This window comes from Metopolophium dirhodum, chromosome 5 (genome assembly GCF_019925205.1).
Source record: "Metopolophium dirhodum isolate CAU chromosome 5, ASM1992520v1, whole genome shotgun sequence".
In the NCBI taxonomy this organism is placed as follows: domain Eukaryota; kingdom Metazoa; phylum Arthropoda; class Insecta; order Hemiptera; family Aphididae; genus Metopolophium; species Metopolophium dirhodum.
In genome coordinates this window covers 27,330,937-27,352,543 of record NC_083564.1, presented here as the reverse complement: position 1 = coordinate 27,352,543, position 21,607 = coordinate 27,330,937, and the positions used below count along the sequence as shown (strand labels likewise).

At 26.7% G+C, this 21,607-nt stretch overlaps 1 protein-coding gene and 1 non-coding gene across 3 annotated transcripts in view; both read right to left on the bottom strand.

Moving 5' to 3' along the window:
• Positions 1 to 21,607, bottom strand: part of LOC132945454 (G-protein coupled receptor dmsr-1-like) — a 119,515-nt gene that overhangs the window by 49,804 nt on the left and 48,104 nt on the right. The window lies entirely within an intron of this gene.
• Trnag-ucc (transfer RNA glycine (anticodon UCC)) lies at positions 3,966 to 4,037 on the bottom strand. The gene has a single exon. It is a non-coding gene; the product is annotated as a tRNA-Gly (tRNA).

Here is a 21,607-nt window from a genome sequence, read left to right as displayed (position 1 = left end):
TTTACTTATAATTATGTAGTATATAAGTAAGTGAATCCTTGAGCATACTACCATACCTAGGTATTCAAAAATAGGTATTTTAGGAAAAACAGGATTTTTTTACGTCAAATTCGTTTTTGACAATATCGATTTTGTTTTTATGATGTAACAAAAAAAAATTGAAAATATGACAGTTTTACATAAAATTGTTTTAAATATATTGTCTCTTTTTAAGCTATTTACAGCTATGATAAATTTGTTTTCAAGTTCTTTTGTGGGTAAATAATATTTTGCTGGGTCAAAAAGCTTGAAAACCTAATACAAAGTTCCTCATAAGTTGTTATAAAAGCAGTTCAAAAATACTAAATATACGCATAGTCACGATTTTCCTCGAAAATACGATTTAAAGTTAAAACTATGTAAATTATTCTGTAGTTAAAAATGTATAAATTTTCCAATTTTTATAACTAAGAATTGAACTTTTAAAACAAAAATTGTCATAAGTAGTTTTAATCAAAATTTACTTGTACATTGCCAGTATCTACAGTCACTCAAGAGAGATCTTTTTCAACCTTAAAAAGGTTGAAAAGTTATCTAAGATCAATAATGAATGAAGTAATGTATTTTAGGATATATTTTTATAAAAGTTATAACTTTTATAAGTTATAACATAATTATATTAGATTCTGAGCGGAGCGAGGAGGCTAGTGGTTTTACAATGGTGTTTATTAATTTTTTTTTATCCTGTATACAAAATTTCTACTAGAAGGAGTGATTAGTTTTCAAAATGTAGTATCTTATCTTTTGGCAAATTGGATCAAGAGATCATTTTTGATTATCTCAATAAATATATTTTAATGTCACGGGAAAAACCACCAACAAATTACAAAAAACCGCTACAAATGGGATTTTAATTTCTAACGCTTTGTTTATCTGATTATTCTGAGCCTCGGAATTGTTTTTCGTATACAATGATTTTATATCATTCAATTCAAATTTAACACATCCATTACAATGACCCACACGACACGTCCCACACATACTGTACAGCAGAATGGTACCCACTCGCCAACCTTTTTTAAATGAAAATTCAATGACTAATACGGTACAATTTAGTACTTACAAATTGTAATTCTTTGACATTGGATATTGATGTAATTGATTACCTACATACATACAAGATCAAACTGTAAATTAAATTCTGCAATAAAGTAGCATTGTTACTACATATTTCTGTTTTACTATCTTTACTACAGTAACTTTTTAGTTATTATGTTATACTTAATAATATTTATAATAAACTAAATAATTATATTTAAAAGTAATATTATTTCATTCTTTATAAATAAAAACATGAAAACTATGAGAGTACACGAATTAATATAATAATAAGAGAAATTTGTAGTCTGATTGCATAAAATATTATAAATGATGTATTGAAATATGATCACTTTATATAATTTATAACATTAATGCAGTAATACATCATCGTAAAAAACCAGCCTTTTAACATTTATTTTTCGTATAACTAGAAAAATGTGAAACTATTTAAAGTTTCTATACAAATTATAATAAAACATAATGCATGACTAATTTAGTTTTTATTTGACAAACACGAAACACTTACAATTTTCGGTTAAAAGTTTGTAAAATATTATGAAAATTGTGTTAAAAAACATAAATGTAATAAAAGTGTTATAAGTATAAGAATACGGAACTTTGAAGAATGTTACCAATTCAGTATAAAAGGCTAAAAAGGTCAAACAAACGTATGGAGTCGTATAAACATTTAACATAATGCACTAATAATGCGTACCTATGCCTACAATATGTAAATATGTAATAACATATTATTTTAGAAGTAGGTACACATAGTACAATTTTAATATCAATAAAACCATAGTTTTGACAATACAGTCAATACCTATAATCAATGTAAGTGTTTATTTAAAACGAGGTTAGACATAGGGTTATATTTTAATAATTTACAATTGTTCAAATGCGCTTGCTATTATACTTCTCTTGGATATATTATAATCTTGTATTTGTTGACATTTGTTAATTATATAAACATACAATATATTATATTATCTATAAGACTATACAGTCTTTTATCTAATTTTTTTTTTATTTATTGTATCTTTTATCTTTATTTTTTGGCGTTAAAATACTATAGATACTATAGATACTAAAAATTAATAATTTATCCAAATAGTCGCCTAATTTTATTTCCTGAGCCGATTGCTGGAATTACAAAATTAATTGCAAGATACGTTTAAAAATGATAGTATATGTATAGTAAAAATATTGATTTTGATCTAACGAAAAAATCCCCATATTGTTATCGAACACGAATAATGAAGTATGTATAATGTGGTGTAGGTCAGTGGTGTGCTAAGGGTAGGGGTCAGAGTGTGTATTTAGATACCTATTGTAAACTAAGCATAACAAGTAGTGTATTGTAGTTTCTAATAACTTTTTACTTTCTGAGTTAGGTAATGTTAATATTTAAAGTTATTAAATTAATATAAATCATTGTTCAACTGAAATAAAAGTATACTAAAGCTAATAACATAACTAAATAGGTACTAAGCTATTTCAATTGTTATAACCTATATTTTTTATTTATATTAAAACTTTATATTTCATTAACTATATAATATTGTGTAATACAAAATATACAAAACTTGTGTGGTGATAAGTGTCTCATTGAAATAAAAAAAAATACGACAGATCATTAAAATTGTTTCCTCATTTATCCAAATTTCTGGGGAATTATCGTATAAAATTAAATTGTAAGTTGCAAATAACTCCGTCCACAGATTTTGTTTCAATGGGATGAATACACGAGAGGTTGATTAATATATTACGATGTTTGTGAAGGCGATTTTGAAGATGAGTGGTAAATAAAAAAAGTTATGGTACCTATGTATATACATATAGAAATTCTATAATAATCTGCCATGGAGTCCGTTATAATGATAAAACGGTTATAGACTTATAGTTTGACTTGAAGTACGCAATTCTTGGTTTAACCACACTACCACAGGTGTATTCTAATTCTTAGTTCTTATAACTTACAAACGGTGTCTTCTACAGTCTCACCAATATTGTGTTCAAGTTATCTGTAGAACGTTGTCTTCATTGCTCAAGTGTATGTTTTGCTGCATCTGCCAACTGAACAGACCCAACCAAATATTTAAATTCGGAATGAGTAGTTAATTAGTTGTACAGTTGTACCTAAAGGCTAAAGTTTAGATAATATGAGGAGTAGTGGATCAACATTTCAGCCCACCCTTGTAGTCCACCATTCCAATCCATTCACTGTACTACTACTACACTAACTGTAAATACTTACTAAAACTTAACTACTCGTTCAAAATTAAATGTTTATGTTTATACCTAGGTACATAAATATTCCTTAAAAAATTCCCTGCTTTAGGATATGAAATTAAACATCCGTATATGTTATATGTATCATTACAAAAATAACAACTTCAAAATATCGATAACGATAAATATAGAAAAATGTATTTATTATAAAAAATGTTGTTTTATAATGACTTCGAATTATGTTTAAAAAATATTTTTGAAAACATTACCAGTATTTGAGATATAATTGTTAACTTTTCACATTGTATTAATACCTACATAATATGCCAATTTACAGATTGCATAAAAGTGTGTTCATTTAATGGCTTACTAAAATTTAATGATCCAATCATTGGCTGCTAAATTAAGTTTAAGGGACCATTAGTTCACTATTGATCAATATAATTGTTATGGCAATAATTTATATTAACGCTTTAGTTTATAATTATTAATTTCAGATAATACACAAAATATTGTTACTGGTGTGCAGAAAGTAATGCGTACATTTAGTTGTAAATTGAACGAAGAACAAATTTATTACAATTAAAATCTTTATAAAAATATTCAAAAATAAAACAATTTAAAAAGTATAAAAAAAGGGGCAAAAAATTTCATGCGATGGCCGGGAATCGAACCCGGATCAACTGCTTGGAAGGCAACTATGCTGACCATTACACCACCAACGCAGTTGAAATCTTTGTACAAATAACAATTATTTAACAATAATAACCCATTCGGCTTTCACTGTCCACCGAATTATTTTTTTTTATTATCTCTCATAAAAAAAAATTATCTAATGACTAATAAAATTGTAATGTTTATGTATACCAACATTTTTATTATTATAGTAGATTTCTTAGAATGTATAATACATATTAATATATATATTAATGTGTGGGAAAATGAAATTCAAGCCATTCAAACAACTATAATAGCTAGGGTTGGGATTTTATAGCACTTAAAATTGCATAATTATATGCTATAATATTACTTTAAATATCGCTAAATATGCGCTAAAAAAATTTCATTGCATTTTTAAGGTCATTTTTACGTAATATTACAAATATTACGTTCATTTTGTGTATTTAAACTAATTTTGTTTATTTTAAGCTTTTTTAATATGTGTTGAATAGGTAAAATAATCATATTTATTTTTAAAATATATTTTTTCGCTCATCTAAATACAATTTTTTAGGTCATTTTTGCATTTTTATGTATTTTTTATTTTTTTAAATCCTAGCTCTAATTATTATATATTTTACCTATGTATGTACCTATATGGCTATATATCTAGGTAAGGTAAGTAGGATATAATAATAATATTATATTAATATCCACTTTCGGATTACCCATTAGACGACGTAGACACTATACCTACATCGCCGCACCAGCCTAGTAGCCCCACTCGTGAGCAGATGTAGACTCTCCTAACTCGACACGGAATTACCTACCAACAATTTTTTGTTGTAACCTCAGGCCCGAAAATTATAGGTAGGTAAAAAAAAATCGATTGTAATATCGGTCCGATCATTTTTACGGATAAACTGTAATAAAGATGACAGATTTTAATCTGAAAATAATAATTATTATTTAAATAATACATTTTATTTCTTGTAGGCTATTAGGTAGTTAGATATTAACTCAGCTTTCCCAGATATAATATATTCCGTCATAACCAAATTTATATAAAAAAAATAGAAATACAAACCAAAACTTATATCAAAATAAACAGTTTATATGTATTATGTATATTATATTTATCAATGAACCATTTAAATTACAAAATTCAATAATTAAAAAAAAATAATTGAGAAAAATCAGTAAATGAATACCTACATAGTTGTCTACTTTAAAAAATACATTTAAATTGAAAATAAATTAAACGTTTAAATGTATATAATTGTATACCTATGCTGTTTAATGAATTTTAATAGTTTTTAATGATATGAAAATGAAATTAATATAAAAAATTTTCAGAGAATAATAAGAATCATCACTATAGTGGTGGTGTCCTCTGGATAATGCTTAATGGATCCCAAAAATATTATAAGGTAAATACTAATTAGTAATTATGTATGAGAAGATCAGGGCATATTTTTTTTATTCCAACTAAGTTTACATAGGTTTAATTATTTTTACCTGAAAAAAATCGGGCCTTAGTTTACAAAATTACAAATAGACCTTTCAAACATTTTTTTTCTCAGGCCAAGTTTAGAATCACACCAACTCGTTATAGGGGTCCCGTGAAAACAGAAAACCATTGTTTTTTTAAATTATACATAGGTTTATTTCATTTACTGAACAAAAGTCAATATGAATATTACCTGTATAATGCGTTTGCAGTAAAAAATATTATTTAAATTTTTTCAAGTTATAAATACTGATTTATATTATTATTCTGTTTTATATAGAGAGATTGTAGGTACCTATATTATCAGACGGCGATTAACATTCAAATGTTTTTAACTATAAGCATTACAGTTTAGCTTAAGTTAAATTCTTTTTATTTTTGATAAAGAATCACTTTTTTTAATAAGTAGTAAATATTAAAATATTAATCAATTGTTTGAACTAATGGCATTTTTTTGAGTCTTTTAATTCGCGAAAACTTCGAACGGTAGAAATATTATATCTACTTGAAATTTTGTGAACAACCTCCTTACACGGTTACACTCTTGTTCTCTTATCCAGTGTTGAGCCGAGATAAATATAATTTTATCTAGATAAAGTTAACTAAATTATTTATTTATCTAGATAAAGATGGAAAAAAATTTTTTCTAGATAAATTATCGGATAATTTTAGATTCTGAGCGAAGCTTTATCTAGATAACGATGATTTTTATCTTAGATAACTGTGTAAATTAATAATCTCTATTTATCTAGATAAACTCAACACTGCTCATATCGAATATTTGACTATCACATTAATCAGGCTAATTTCGTGCATTTGGTATGTGCAAGTATTTAATATTAAAATTATATCAATTGTTGTTGAAGAAGATGCTTGAAAAGTAAAAATGGAAGAAGCTAACAAAAAAATGTCTTTCTCAGATGGCTAGCTGGCTGCAATATATATTTTTTAAATTACAATAATTATTAATTATTAATGAACTAATCAATGAGATAAATGATGATATCCGGTAATGTTGTGTATAATACAAAAATGCAAAAAGATGTACCGTACCGTTCGTTCTACATAAAATAATTAGAAGGGTTCTCTGAAATTTTTAAATAATTAGTTGAGGTATTGCAACCCTCCCCCCCCCTCCTACCCCATAGTCTATAGTCTACGTATAAGGCCGATCGCACACCAAAAGAGCAAAACTGTGTTAGACAATGCTAGTCATTTTCGTGTTAGTCAACTAAAAACAATTTGTTTTTATAAAGTGCACACTACCTAGACAAAACAAAAATCAGTAGTCATCATGTCATCTGATGAAGATGTTGCGATTTGCATGTGGTACACATTACAAAATGTAGAACAGAATCATAAAAAGAAAAAATTATGGATTCATCCGTTAAATAAAACACGTATCACTCATAATGTAATTTTAACTTAAAAAAATGGATGGTCTTTTTTCCACTAAACTTACAAGTATTTCCCCATCACAAGCCATTATGTGATAAGTATACAAAAAATATTATTAAAAATATATACGAAATACAAAATACAAAACAGCTAACTTCAAAAATTGATTTGCTATTATTTGCTAACTGTTAGCTAACTACCGGCGTTTGTTTGGAGACGATCGGACAAAGTGGGTGGGTTACCTGAACTTGGCCCACCCAAATAAATAATGCTTATAACTGCCTCAATAATGATTTGCTAACTTCTATAGTAAATTTGCTATTATTTGCTAACTATTTGCTAACTTTTGGTATTGGTTTGGGTCTTATCATAGAAAGTGGGTGGGTCAAATTCATGGACATTGATTTTGAGAATAAAATAAAATAATGGCACACCTATTACACAATACTTATTACCATTGCTATATTTTCTATTTCTTATTAAACAGGAAATTTTTATTTTATCTCGATTTCTAGGTATTGTGTTTAATTAAGATTTAAATTGCACGCCCCCAACGCTCTCAACTTTTATTATTCAGTTTTTAAGACATAATTTAATAATTATACCACTTTATTCTTATTTTATGATGATTTTCAATTTTTATTCTTTAGGGAATACAGTTTAATTTTCGATTATGAACTTTTAAAAAAAGTCAGCATATTTTCAAGACTCAATAAGTGGGTAGGTAGGTAACGCTGGTTAAAGAAATTTTACCTTTTGTTTTGTAAGAAGCTGAACCAACATCAGAGTTTGTTTCATCGATATAATGCCACAGGAAAAGTTTGTTTCTCATATAGTAGCCTACCTATAGTAAGTGGTTATAATAAATAAATAATATTACCTAGGTACTTAATTATTTTTATAAATGAGATGTTAAAAACAAATAGATAAACCAAGGTGGGTATATCATTTTTTAATTGTACGTTTTTCATATTTTCAATATTTTTTCGATGTTTTCCGTAAAACTCTTGAAACTTGGTGCAGTTTATACCTACATAATATACCTGTGATATACCAATATAGGTACCTACCATAATATATAACCGTATACTCGTACTACAGATTTTGATGTGAACTGTAAGGTGTTAAACATAATCACGTTATCTATCACTTACCTATAAACGTTATCTATTGGTCAAAGTCCCTTGAATGAGAATTACAAAATTACAAAATTATAAAAATTATTGTTACAAATGTATAAATAAAAATGTTATATCAACTATATACTTTTCAGTAGAGATCTTCACAAGCCTGCGTATATTTGTGCATACCTATGTGGCAACTGGCAGTATGTGCAGAAAAACATCACAATATATTATGTTTATAATTTATACTCCAAAACAAAATATTATCGCAATGAAGATGGAAGGACCAAACCACATGCAAACAAAATTGATAGATACACAATGCCAACAGTATCAATAGGTATAGGAGGTACCTATTTTGTTACTTGTTGTTGGTACCATACGGGGTCTTCCAAATTTCATGTTGATAAAATTGTGGGGATTATGTTGTTATAACGCGATCACTACCATTTTTGTCACACAGAAATTGGGAAACTACGTACATATCAAATAATATATTTACATATTTTGTACAATTTATACAGTTTTTAAGGACATTCCAATTTCCAAGTACCCATATTGATTTTGTGGCTACACAATAATACATATTGATAGGTACTTACGTATAGTATGCATAGTTTATTTTGATAAAGCTATTTAGTGATTTTACTTATCTATTTATTATTTGACGTGATATATTTTCATTTAAATTTTCTTATTGTTGGTACAACTTTGTGATTCCGATCGACCTTTTGCACGGTATCCGAAGTCGCGTAGAATTTTAAATCCGGATTAGTTAATACAGTAGATAGAAACTCCATTTTTTCTAAATCTTTATGTAACTCTTTAATTTTTATAAGTGTCTTTAAGTACCCAGTTGTATATTCGCCTCCAACTTCTGGTTGATAAGTCGTCATTTTTTCAATATAGAATTAGTTTATGTTAGTTTTTGTTTTACAATTACCATAGATTCATATAATATTATAACTATTACTCGTTTTATTTAGGCTTAAATAAAGCCAGCTTTGTCATGGTGTCTAAAATATTATTAGACATAACCTGATGATAGTATAATATTCAAATTCTTGCGTAGCTGCTAATATTATTTTTCAAATAAGATTATGAATAGATCTACCAAATACCAATATAGAGCTATGAATTGAGTATATTAAATATTTTTTATAAATTATAATACATTCATTAAAAGTAGGCACAGTATAATAAAGCCTACAAAGTTTTAGCTGGTTGAAATATTTAAACATATCTTAAATATCGATGTAAAAGATACATGTATCGTGAATGATGATACAAAGATAGGGTATGGACCAATGCCCAGACGTAACAAGCTTCGTTCACCTCTGTATTATTAGATAGTAGTAATTATCTATCTATATTATTATTTTAAAGTGATGAACATATTATTACCTATTTCTATTTGAATAAAAATGTTTAAGCCAAACTTTCTGATATTGGTCCATGGGTATATTATTACATACCTACTCATATACATCATAATACGCAGGAAATTAATTACCTATATGTAATTGAATGAATAGTAATTTAAAATATATAATATCATGTTTTCATTTTTATTAAGCTTTATATATTTATAATTTGGTTATCAAATAAAATATACACTTAAGACTTAAACAAAACGTTGCTTATTATTAAATGCATTTAATTATAAAATTCACATAATTCATAATAAATATTTAATGGAAATATTAGATTAAATACCATATGTTATGTTATACGATTTACTGAATAAATAAAATGTTATTAACGGAATTTTAATATTGTGCAATATAATGTATTTATTTAAAATGCCTAATTGCCTAAACTATTTTCTTTAAACCACTTGGATGTTAAAACTATACTCAAAAATAATAACTAAATTCTATACATTAATTACAAATATTTCTGATTCGTTCAAAAAAATAACACAACTTTTTATCACCGCGCTTAGTTTGGAGTGACTTTGATTATCGAAGTTTGGTAGTTTAAATTCAATTGAATTTATCGAGTGAACAATTTACATTATGAGGTCAAGAATTATTTAGTCTTAACATTTCTAAGCAAAATTAACAAACAATTATTCAACAAAAGTATATTCTTGACTAAGTATTGATTTCATTAAATTTATAAAATATTAAAAGTAGCCAACCAAAATGGTAATTGGTTGAGTCTAGAAATTTTTTAAATTTTATCATTAGAAATTATAATTTTAATTTTTATATTGTTATATTGAATGTTTATATAAAAAAAAAAACATTGAAATTAGCATACAAAATAAATACTTATACCTATAATTTATAAGTCTGAATTTCGATTTTTGTATTTTATAGGTAACTACCACCATTTATATGTAAGTATAAAAATTAATAATGTCTTTATATATATATATTTATATTCTTCGAAATAGTTTTTTTTGTACACTCTATAATCTATAAAGACACTAGAGACTACTAGATATGATTTTTAAAATATTTATTTAAAAAAAAAGGTAACGGCAATAACGTTTGGATAAATACAAAATGTTACAATTTACATTGATAAATCGATTTTGTCAAGTTGAACCGACACGTGACGAGTCGTAATAATGTTTCTATATTTTGGGCTGATGAAAAGTTTAATTTAGTCTTGTTTAAATATTAGATGCCTACGTCAAATCACTGAAACGAAAAACGCTTTTAGGGTTGCGGCTATTATATTATAATCTCAATTATTTTATCAGACTGGGAAAAAATGTAAACCTCTTGTTTTTTCTACCTTTATAGTTTATATTTCTCGTCATTGAAATATTCTTTGTTACAAATCAGTAAATTTAATTTATCTTCGTCATGAATCAAAAAATAATAATTCAGATAAAATATTTTGTAAAAATTAAAAACTAAAAATGAATTTTATATAAAATGTATATTGTATACAGAGGGATCCACCATTCACCAAGCATTCTCACCCTTTGCCCCTACCTTTAATAATGCATTTTTCAAATTTGGAACCATGATATTTTTAAGTATATATTTTAAGTACCATATTTTCAATAATATACATTTTTAAAAACATTTCATCACAAACGTCCCGTGGGGATACAAACTTATTTTTTTTAAAAATGAGATTCAACCTTTTTACTAAAAAATATTGTAAGATAAATTATTATTTTGAAATTTTTGATTTATTGGAATCAAAACTCAAATTATTAGCATCTGAGTTTTTGCAATTTCTATATACTAAGAATAATTATTATAGTACTTAAAATGGGTTTACAGAAATATAAAAAGGATTTAAAATTGGATCTATAGACTGTACCTAGTATATTTTATTATACTCGGCCAACTTTTACTTGGTATAAAATGTTGGTGGATTGATATAAATTACAAAAATGATTAAATCATTGTAGCCCCATTAAATAACTTAAAAACTATTAATTCAAACTTAGAAATATTATCATTTTCAAAAAGTCATCTAATTAACAATTTACAAAAAACAGTGTGATTCTCTTAAAAAATAAAAATAGGCAACTGGCATAATCTCAGTACACTAAATATTTAAACAGTATAAAAATCAGAATTTGAATAAATTCTTTATTAAAATAAAAGCGGACAAGTAACCGCACTACAGTAGATGTCGAATGTATCTCAACGTTGAGGAGTGATTTACTGTAATGTATTGTAATGTATGTCTTCAATGATAAATATTTGCATACGAAAATAATTCTGGCGAAGACATAGGTATTTCAGCCTAAATTTCTAAGTATATATATAGGTATATATATATATACACTATGATATATTTATAATGTAGGTAATAAAAAAAATGTATTTGAATATTAGTCAATGAAAATTGGTAGGCAGAACTGATTTTTTTCCGAAAACATTGTATATTTTTTTATATTTAATTATTATAACAGTACCTATATATTTAATAATTTATATTAATGTTATAACTTTTTGTGTCAATACCGACTTGCCGTGGAATGATGTGAATGAATTCGTGGTATAAATAAGCAATAGCATAAAATGTTCATTAATATTTTGAAAATGTCATTGTGTATAATATAAAATATAATAGTATACTAGGTAGGTACGTAAAAGTTTCAAATCCCCACGCAAAATACTTTTAAATTAAAACTAAATAAATAATAATTTTACTAAACATTTTCGGGATTTTAAACTACAAAATAATTTGCAAATATTCTCAATTTTTTCCAAAATCTAACTCTAACACGTCTTACAAAAAAATAATAAGCAACTAATTTTTCATTTTCAAACTTTTTGACCCAGTGGATAATTTTTATGGACATTTAAATGGTGATAAGCCTATAAATAGAATATTAAAACAATTCTACAATATGTAAGAAATGATAATATATACATTGTACATACGAAAAATGTTTCAAGTATCTACGGTTATTTGTTTTTGAGTTACATCAAAAAACAAACTCAATTGTGTCAAATATACTAGGCTTGCATATAAATTCCGTTTTACTTTAATTTTTTTTTTTTTATTCTCGGTATATTATGACTTGTTTTAAATTCACTTTACATTTTTTACTTTGATCCCTAAGGTGGTAATAGTACCAACAAGACCCAATTTGCTACCAGAAACCACTCTCAAAGTTGAAAATAAAAACAATTTTACTGGCCCAATAATATATTGACACATACATTATTGTAAAAACAATATTACATTCATTGCTTCTGGCAGAACCTAAAATATATTTTTAGCGAAATAACTAATAAGACATATTTAAATTACACAAGTAAATGGATGTATGTATGGATGCTTACATTTCATTTTCATAAACAATGATTACTGAGTATCTATAATGCAAGAAATATAAAAATTATGATTTAAATAAACTGTACATTACTTTAAAAATAATATTTGACTAACATGTATCAAACTCTCAAAAATAACATTCTGTCTAGAAATTATAATTTGTACCTTTTAAAAGAATGTTGGAAAAAATACTATAGACGTATACCTAGATGGTATAAAACGTATAGACTCAATAGTATTTGATACTGCAGTAGACAGAAGTGTGCAGTAATGTCGCTTTCTACATGTAATACAAAAACATTTTTCCGATTAAAGATTTTGATTCTATCTATACCAGAAAAAATGTTTAATAGAAATAAACATTAAAACATCTTGAACCTCAATATATATTTTATCTAAATTTCTACTTGAATATCAACGATTTTAAGATTGTGCATTTTAGATTATAACAATGTCATATTATTTAAAGTTTTGTATGTATTTACTTAATGTAGGTAGTAGAAAAAATGCTCCAAAATTATACCATTATACCTTCATAAATTGAAATTTGACACAGGTGGTACTATAAGACGAATATTGTTTTTAGATTTCCCAGAAGTTTCCTCGCTACGCATTTGAGTTCAATTCCCTTTTAGGAAAGAATAAACTTTAAGCATTATTTTCTAAACTTTTTAGTAATCTCCAGATTTTCATACTATTTTATATGAACATGGTTTTTAATTGTTTTATTATAATATAATATATTTATACATTTTTAGCATTTTAAGTTCAAATCTTGAGAAAATACGTAAAAATCACGAGAATGTGCAAATTATTTTGAGTTGTAAATTCATAAAAATGTTTCTTTTTTCATCTCAGATTTAAAAATGTAATACACGATTCCTCCTAAGTTTGTCTAATTTTATCAAAAAAAAAATTTCTACCGGAAAGTTAAATTTTTGTGACCGTTCGAAGTTCAAATTTGTACAACATTGAATTTTCACTCGATTTCTCGCGTAGAAGTTTTTTGTATTTTGTTGTAATTCAAAAACGAATTGTACGCCTGTAAATACACGAAAATCCCACTGAATGTTTATATTTTCATTTTCTATACACTATAACATTTTGAAAATATTTTGACTCGTTTTGAGCTGTTTACAGACATTTTCAGTTTTACATTTTTTTAGTTTTTTTTTCTAGTACTACTCTTAGTAGGTAGTTAAAACCACACACACACGTGTTGCTTATCTACCGTAAAACACCTTAACGAACCAACCTTACCAACTAAAGTTTATAATCTTCACAACAGCTAATGGCCATGGACACCGGGCCTAAGTTCAATTAAAAAAAAAAATTACTTTAAGAGCAATAATATTATCATAAATAATATACTTATAGTGATATAGCCATATAGGCTGACAGACTTTCTTCACTCAGAATCATTTTTCACATGCAATGGTTTATTATTGAATTAAAATTGTTAATCCATTACTAGTGCATGGCAATTTTAACAATTTTAACGTAATCTTCAGATAATATGGGTCAGCATTTTTTTTCGCATTTCATTTTCTATATTACACCGCACAAATAGGATATTATTTGAATTATAATTTTGGAAGGCTCTTGGCTTTATATTTTGATACTACTATTGCGAACGTTTTTGATTTCTTTATTTATTTAGTTTTGTCAAAAAAACTAAGTGGTCATAAAATAGCTATTAGCTATAGTGACGTAAAATTTCGATTCTAAAGTTATTGTTATATATTTATGTATATACTATTATTTATTTAACGATATATTCTTATGATTTTGACTGTCATATAAATATATAATAATATTTAATCCCGAATTATAGTGAATCTTTTTAATTCGTTGCCACTAGAACAAACAAATCGTTTATTATATACATCGACGATTTGTTATTGTACATATTATACATATTTTATTCGATTCTATTATATTATACGTAAATCATTCGTTGTATTCGTTGCCACGAGAACAAACAAATCTTGTATTTAAATACTACAAAAAATAGCCAAAACACTTGTACGTCTGATGGCGTCGTCGATAAAGAATGTGTTGAAACTAAATAAGCTCTCCGAAAGCTCAACCCTCTGAAGCCAACTGCAGTAGGAGGTGTAAGTGCCGCTGGAGAGTTAGATTAGGGGCCCACATTTCTTTTTCACATTTCTTGTCCAGTCAATTTTCGAAAAAAATAGCTATTTAATCCGTTCTACGAGAAACTATTCGATTTTAATCAACAGGTAATAACCGTCCACGGTTCGATCCCCGGCCGATGACAACATTTTTTTCATTATTTTTTAAACTTATTTTATTTCTTGTTTATTGATTGACGTTATATATTATATTACTGTTACGTAGCATATGGCAACTATTCAAGCGTTGTCTACTTAACAGCGACCCACTCAACACTTATTATGTGATATGTCTGTAAAGTAGACTGGTCCACCTTTTATTTTTTCAAAATTATTTCATAAGATTCATAAAATTTTCTATTTTAATCTTTTAGATCCAAATTTTTTATGAGAAACCACCGTCAAAGTTGAAGATTGAAACATTTTTTATATTTTGAATACAGACATATCATCATTATTATAAAATCAAGACATTCATTACTCCACTAAAAATCTAAAATATGTATTTTAATTAAAATATAATTATTTTACATATATAATAATAAAGGTTTATTTTTCATTTATTTTAACTAGTTATATTGTTATGCTCAAAATACAAATTATATCCTAATATGAGTTAGGTATTCATATTAAAATTGGTTTTATTATAATAAATATACTGTTTTGTCTGTCCCTATATTGTATTTTGTTGTCAAGAAGGAGAATGATTTTACTGATTTTAGTTGTGTGTTATAATTAAAAAATATTATTCGTGGGTACTTGATACTTATAAAGTGTACTATTGTATACAAATATGATAACAAACAAATAATAATAATTAAACTTAACCGGCTACCGTATTAATAATAACAATTTAAATACAATATAAAATACCCTTGGCCGACAAACCGTTTTCGCTTAGAATTTTCTTATATCAGAGTATGATGAAATGTTGATATACTGTGAATCCGATGAGTTTATAGCTAGTTTTACTTGTTTATCAGCCCTTTCGTTACCGATTATTCCTAAGTGTCCAGGTATCCAAATTATGATTATATTGTTTTTCTTTTGATTTGCTTCTTCTATAGTCTATTTTGAATATGAATTGCTATATCACCAGGATTGAATTTATTTTTTACACTAATTAGTGAGCTTCACGAATCGCTTAGAATAATATGTTTTTGGTTTTCCTTTTTGTTTATGTATTTTATGGCTAGCAATATAGCAAGTGCTCCGGCTGTATATATAGAGCATGTTGATGGTAGTTTGAACGATGTCTGTGAATTGTTTTTTGTTATGGCTATTCCTACCCTTTTGTCACTTTTGGAGGCATCTGTACCTATATAGTTCTTGAAATTCATTTTGGTTCTCAAGAATATTTTTCAGAAGGTTTTTGTATATGGAGTTGTGCTTTCCTTGGATAGAGTTTTTTAATACTATGTTTTGAAAATCTATTAAAAGTTAAGTATAGATTATAATTATTTTATATATACAGACATACAGTACATTTTTAAAATCATAAATTAAATACCATAAATACATTCAAAATAAATTTATATTTAGTTGCAATGTTTTATTTCAATAATAAATATTTATATTGTGTTAGGTAAACAGTTTATCCTTTTTTTTTTATTTGTAATCTATCTCCATTCAAATAAATAAAATATGTAAATTGTATAATAGAGGCTTTACAAAAATAAAAACATAATTTTTAGTATGATAACTTTTGGTAGAGTATACAAAACGAGACAAGTTCTCAACCCATTGCGTATATTTTAAAACTTATTTGCATAATAAGTTTAGCAGAATAAAGCTGATAATAGTCGTGCAAATTAAATTTTGGTACCTATAATTTTTAATCATCAACTTTCTAAAATAATTCTTCGAGCAAAAATATTGTTTGTAATTGAACATGTTTTGAAAGTTATTTGGTCATGGAAAAGTTTTGATCAAATAATTATTTGAAATATGATTTCAATCAAACATACGAATAAATTAGTTACATAATAATATACAATTTATGCCAAAAGCATAATAAGAATATGTGCTAGAATAAGTTTGAACATGAAAAAAGGTGAGGGAAGAAACCATCCAGTGACCGCACTTCCTTTTGCTTAAATATATTATTATATATATATATATTTTTTTTTAGATATTATTATTATTAGATATATATTTTTTTTTTCGTTAATCATTGAGAAGATCTCTGCACCAGTTTCTTTTTATACGCCGTGGTGGATTTCCAGGAATCGTGTGAGTGGCTAGACCGGAGATTAGAGGGTTTGAGTGAAAAGGCAATTTGTTGAAAAAGCGTTTGTAGTAAGTTTTAGCTTCTTCTTGAATGGTTTTGATTTTTAAGTCAGAATGGAGAGTAAAATTATAAATATAAAATGGAGCATTGGCGATGGAGAGCAGAATTTTGTTTTGAACGGTTTGTATTTTGTTAAGGTTGGATTTTTTGGCATTGCCTCAAAGTTGTAGGCCATATATCCACATAGGCTTAATTAAGGATTTGTGAATGAGCAGTTTTATATTTCATTTAGTATGTTTTTTTGATAATAGTGTTTTCAGCAACCAGTGACGCACATTTGAAGTTAGTTTTTTTTCCCTTACGTGTTGCTCCCAAGTGAGACGCCGATCAATGAATAACCCTAGGTACTTAACTGATTCGAATGTAGGGATATGTATATTAGCTAAAGAAACTTTAGGACAGGGGGCAAGGCAAAGAGTAAAGGTAATGTCTTATGTTACCTACCTTTTATTTTATTCCATTTTAATCTAAATTTTAAAAAGCCATTCAATATTATATAATACTATATACCTACTTATAATTTAAACATATTATTTTTTATATCGATAAATATATTTATATATTAATATATAAATATATTTATATTTATGTACTTGTACTCGTCAAACCCAATTCAGTTTGCTGACTTGCGAGTATAGTTATTAGATTACTCTGAGTGTTTTGGAAGCACAGACAATTTCACCTAATCAGCAATATAGCTAGTAAACATATTAAATTATGTGTATAATGCATTATAGTAATGATATTCGTAGATAGTTGTAACATTTCACGGTTATACTGTTTGATTTTGAACCCGAGCATACATCGTCGTGGAGAAGGGTTTTGAAATTATACACCAATACATACCTGTCATAACAAGAAAACGGGTTAACAAACAGGGATAAACTTACACATGAATCTCGTTAATTTAACGTGTTAATTAAACAATATTTTTCAGATTGTTAACTCGGGAAATGTTGGTTAAGCCCCAGAGCAGAGACCATTTAAAATAAAATGAATGTTGAAAATGAGCCATGGTTAATTGTATAGTGAAATATAATTGTATTTTACTGTTTTTATTCAGAATTTGTCTAAATTAAAAATAAATTTGAAATATGACATCTCATTTAGTTGCTAGTTATTATATACAGCTAGAAAAAATATTGTGTACAATATTATTGCATGGCGCGTAATAATATTTTTTTTTTTCAAAACCGTAATGATTTAACTTAAAAAAATTATATATTTAAATCTGTTCTGCATAATTAAACAATAAGCAATATAGATGACAGAAGATAAAGAACAATGACATAAAACATTTGAAGAGGAGACCATTCAGTATCAAAACCTCGGAATATAATGATAAACATTTACAAACAAAAAATTTAGCTATAGGTACAAACATTAACAATTAATTTATAAAAATAAGTACCTATATATAGGCATGTATGTTCTCAAAAAATAATGAAAAATATACAGCTGATGACATATTTTATAGATACCTATAATGGCTTATACCCATATAATACAATGGTAGTATCAACTAAAAACACTAACAAAGCAATTCATTACTTTCACAGAAAAATCAACAACACGCATATTGGGATTGGAAAAAAGTTACCCAATAATATCAACTTCAAAAGTATATAATAGTATAGCCTTTCAGACTTTCAAAATAAGTACCTATAAATGACATAATTTAATGAGCTTATAAGTAAACCATTGTTCAGTACTCTGTTGTATTGAAATAGTATTTGGTGTAATGATGATGTCATACCAGTAGCGTGTATAGGAATTATTTTCACAATGGACCAATTTACCACTAATTCAAACATAGCACTAAATATTATATCGCCATAAATATAAAATGTTTAGGGAGCCGAGTGGTTACATAACTTTATAACATCAATAAAAATAGAGATTGTGCAGAGTAATTTTACAAATATTATATAAAATTAATTTTTATACATAATTTAAAAAAAAATTAGGACTGTTTCGTCTATAATTAGGTAATGTTATAAAACGGTGAATCATCGTCAAAGCAAGTCCTGATAATCTAACACACCCTGGTCCAACCTTTTATAGTTGACGGGCCAATTAACACTTTTATAAATATACTGAATCAAATGAAAAAAATCTCTCACCACGAGAATTCGGATTCGCTGTGGCTGCTATACAAACACGATACGAGCTGAATTCAATCATAGTTTAAGACGTTACTCATTGCACGTACACCTAGGTCTTATAGTGATTTTTAGTTTTAATAGATTTTTTTTATACAAATCTTCCAGGGGGTAGATAAACAGAAAAAAGGTTTCGAGGGCCGTGGGGTGGACCCCCCTGATCCAACATTATTCCTTGTTGATCCCTCAAAAACGTTTTTAATCAACCTAGTGTTGAAAAATTACTGTAAACAGTGTTAATACAACAATGGACGGAGATCAATTTCTAAAAAATAGAACGCACCATCGACGTATGTAAAAATAACTCAAAAGTATTGATGGTTATCAACTATACAATTTAAATTCCAATTTCCATAATTCATATATGGGCTATCAAAAAACAAAAACTTAAGGTATGACATCAAAAGTACGAGGGTATGGTCATGTAGACATGTAGTATATAATTATTATATAATAGGTTCATAAAGCAATATGCATCACATACAATGTTTCAATTGAACCTGTAATTTTACTATGGGCCCTGGGGAGCCCCATATACGTCACTGTGTCATATAATAGCTATTACCAATACTAAAGAACAACTTGAAAAGTAAGATATTTATTTAAATGTTAATATATTGCTATTTATTTTAATTTCATTATATTTGTCAAGTAAATTTACATTGGAAAATATATATCAACATTCAAAAGTAAAATATACGGTTTGTTATGATTTTAAGAAAATGCAAAGTATAAAGTATTAAATTCCCATTTTTCGACAAAATGTTAAAATGTCATTTACGGTGTTTTAGATTATAAGGGCAGTATGATAGTAATATAAATAAATTATAAAATATTTTAGAAATAGAGGCTAACTAAGTTGCTCTGCTCAGAGTCGTTTTTTCGTATCCAATGATTTATTTAATTTTAATCTTTTATCTATATAAGAATATCTACAAATCATTATTCAACCATAATATCATCATCGCGTTAGATGAACGTGAGGTAAATTAACGCCGAATGTAATAGGTAAATCGCTTGTTTTAAATAGTTATTCAATTACATTCGAATTTTTTTGTGGTAAAAACGTATAGTCTATAATATAATAATTTTCCATACACCTAAATTTAAACATTTCTTCTGAATTTTATTTTACCGGAAATCGATTAGTATAATAATAATATGCCATGGCTTCAACCACTATCAGAAAAAAAATAATAAGTCATGGCCTGAGGATCTCGGACCTGTCCGTCTATCAAGCTGAATCTTGAAAATCCATAAACGAAAACCAATGTCAGCTGATTTATTTTAATCCAGCCTTGGTAAATACTAAGTATGGCATAATAGTAATTGATATGTAAATATTAATTACCTATAGTAAATATTAATTAAACAGTATTATATAATAATCGACCCGAATTCGGTATAACATTCAATATTGTACCGCGGTCACAATATGTTCGATACAGTATACCTACATAGCGACAGTAATTGATTTTTGCGGTATACTATAAAATAATAATATATATATATATTTGTCGTAGCCGGAAATTTGTCTGCGGAAAACGAGTGGAGCTTACCAATGCCGACGTTTAATACGTTTGTACTTCAGTGGATTTCGGTACCAATAAACTATACTGAACAGTTAACAGCGTATAAATAGTGCCACACCGATTATGTTATCGACTTGTCAGTTACGGCGAAGTATACCTACTTATATAGGTATGCTTCGGAAGTTTATTTCGACAGATTAACACCGGTGTGCGGTAGGCATCTACTTTATACTTACAGGTAATTCCAAAAAAAAAAAAAAAAATTACACAAAAGAAACTTTACAAATAAGTATCTGCAGGGTAGGTACTTTGAGACTTGAGTATTAAATATCAATACAACTTCACACTATATATAGGGACATACCAGATTATAGGCTATAGCTGCGTATATTGGATACGCGTGTAAGTACTAAATACTTGTATTATATATTATGCAAGCCAGTGTTCTATAAAAGTGAGTTTGAAAAAAAAAACTCGTCCTCGTCCTTTTTGAAAATAAAACGGAACTGGTTGTCCTATCTCGATATTTTTTTTTTTTTTTGTTAAATCTTCTCAATACCATTTAATTTTGAAAGAAACCGTTTACAAATACTTTTCCAAAATCTAAAAAAAATAAAACAAAAAAATTGATACAATGGCGTACCTATGAATACTGATTATTGACTAATAGTTACTATTGATTATACATTCTAATTCCTAATTCATTTTTATTATTATGATTTA